Genomic DNA, 2,272 nt, shown 5'->3' with positions numbered 1-2,272 from the left:
GAAAAGAAGAGAAATGTTATTGTAACGTGTTTATATAGGACACCTGGGTCTAAGGTAGAAGCATTTAATGATAGTTTGGAAGAATTATTGTGTAAGGTAAAGGAAAAGAAAACATTCGTCATGTGTGGCGACTATAACATAGACCTGCTAAGCTCACCCAGAAATAAATCAACAAGAGACTTCTTGGATGTGGTATATAGTAGAGGGCTTTATCCATTGATCACCAAACCTAGTAGAATAACGACACATTATAATTTATAATTGATCACATCTTTATAAATGACATAGAAAATAGTATAAAAAGTGGACTAGTAGTTAATGATATAAGTGACCACTTACCTGTGTTTATTACTTATGACTGTCCAATTGATAGAAAGAGGGAGGAAAAAACCCATAGGTATGTAAGGAAAAGGACTGAAGAGGCAATAAATAAGTTTAGGGAGGACTTATTTGAAGCAGACTGGAATGAGGTGGATGTGGGAGAGGCAAATGCCGCATATGAGGCTTTTCTTAATATATATTTATCATTGTATGAAAAGCATTGTCCGAATGTATGGAAACAAAGAGACAGCTACAATAAAAAGCCTTGGATTATAAAGGGACTACAGAATGCTTGTAAAAAAAAAAAAAAACTTTATAGAGATTTCATAAAAGTAAGAACAAAGGATGCTGAAACGAAATACAAGGTTTACAAAAACACATTGATAACAATAATGAGACAAGCAAAAAGAGAACATTATAATAATTTACTAGAAAAAAATTAAAACAATATCAAAGGAACTTGGAATTTTCTGAACAAGGTAATAGGAAAAAAAATAGGGGCTTACAAACCCACCAAGCCATTTTATCAATGAGGATAATAAGATGATAACAAATATGAATGAAGTGGCAAATGGATTCAATTCTTTTTTTTGTGAATGTTGGACCCAAATTGGCAGAGAGTATTGGAGAACATAAAGATATACAGAGTGGATGGAGAGGGGGAAGCAAAGTGCTACAGTCCATGCTTCTAGGAGATGTTAGTGAAAATGAATCGGTGGTAACAAAACTGAAAAATAAGACATCAACAGACAGTGATGGTATAGACATGATACTTGTAAAAAAGAATATTGACTGTATCATCAAACCTCTTTGTTATGTTTTTAATCTTGCTTTTCAAACAGGGACCTTTCCAAATAGAATAAAGGTAGCAAAGGTAATTCCACTCTTTAAAACTAGAGATAAACATAGATTCACTAATTACAGACCAGTGGCACTGCTGTCACAATTTTCTAAAATAATTGAAAAAATATTTGTAGAAAAATTAGACAGTTTTATTGAAAAGAACATGTTGTTGAGTGAGAGCCAGTATGGATTCCGGACCAATAGATCCACTGCATCAGCTGTAATGAATATAATGGAGGATATAGCAACAGCAACTGATAATAAGAAATACACTATAGGGGTATTGATCCATCTTAAAAAAAACATTTGATACTATAGATCATTCTATATTATTGTCCATGTTGTATTCATTTGGTGTGAGGGGAGTAGTTTTAGACTGGCTAAGAAGTTATTTAGATAATAGACAAGAGTTTGTGGATTTTGTGGGTAATACATCAGAACAAATGAGGATTGAATGTGGAATTCCACAAGGTTCGGTTTTGGGATCAAAATTGTTTATTTTGTATATAAATGATATATGTGAGGTATCAAAGTTATTGAAATTTGTATTATTTGCGGACGACACCAACTTTTATAGTTCGGGACATGACTTAAAAGCGTTATCAAAAATTATTGAACAGGAAATGGTTAAACTTAAGAGATGGTTTGATGCCAATAAATTATCATTAAATGTAGAAAAAACAAAGTTCATGATTTTTTGTAAGGGAGGAAACGATCAAACTGTCAATAGATGGAATTGATATTGAAAGGGTTTCTGAACTTAGATTTTTAGGAGTGATACTGGATGACGGTCTGACATGGAAATCTCATATTGCACATGTACGGAAAAAGATGTCTAAGAGTATTTTTATATTAAATAAGGTCAAATATGTGTTAGATTATAGGGCAATGCGTATATTGTATTGTGCACTTATATTGCCATATATCAGCTACTGTGTGGAAGTGTGGGGGAACACATATAAGAGTAACATAAAGTGTGGGGGAACACATATAAGAGTAACATAAAGTGTGGGGGAACACATAAGAGTAACATAAAGTGTGGGGGAACACATATAAGAGTAACATAAAGGCATTGTATTAACTACAGAAAAGAGCTATAAGGATTATT

General features: G+C 32.7%; 1 protein-coding gene across 3 annotated transcripts in view; it reads right to left on the bottom strand.

The window, feature by feature from the left end:
- Nucleotides 1-247: 247 nt before the first annotated feature.
- Nucleotides 248-2,272, bottom strand: part of LOC133640639 (oocyte zinc finger protein XlCOF22-like) — a 35,985-nt gene continuing 33,960 nt past the window's right edge. For all 3 annotated transcript variants that reach the window (XM_062034173.1, XM_062034175.1, XM_062034174.1), the window contains one exon: nt 248-2,272. This exon is cut by the window's right edge and continues 2,544 nt beyond it. The gene's annotated coding sequence lies outside the window, so the exon portion shown is untranslated.

Source organism: Entelurus aequoreus, linkage group LG23 (genome assembly GCF_033978785.1).
Source record: "Entelurus aequoreus isolate RoL-2023_Sb linkage group LG23, RoL_Eaeq_v1.1, whole genome shotgun sequence".
In the NCBI taxonomy this organism is placed as follows: Eukaryota; Metazoa; Chordata; class Actinopteri; order Syngnathiformes; family Syngnathidae; genus Entelurus; species Entelurus aequoreus.
This window is presented reverse-complemented; position numbering and strand designations above follow the sequence as displayed.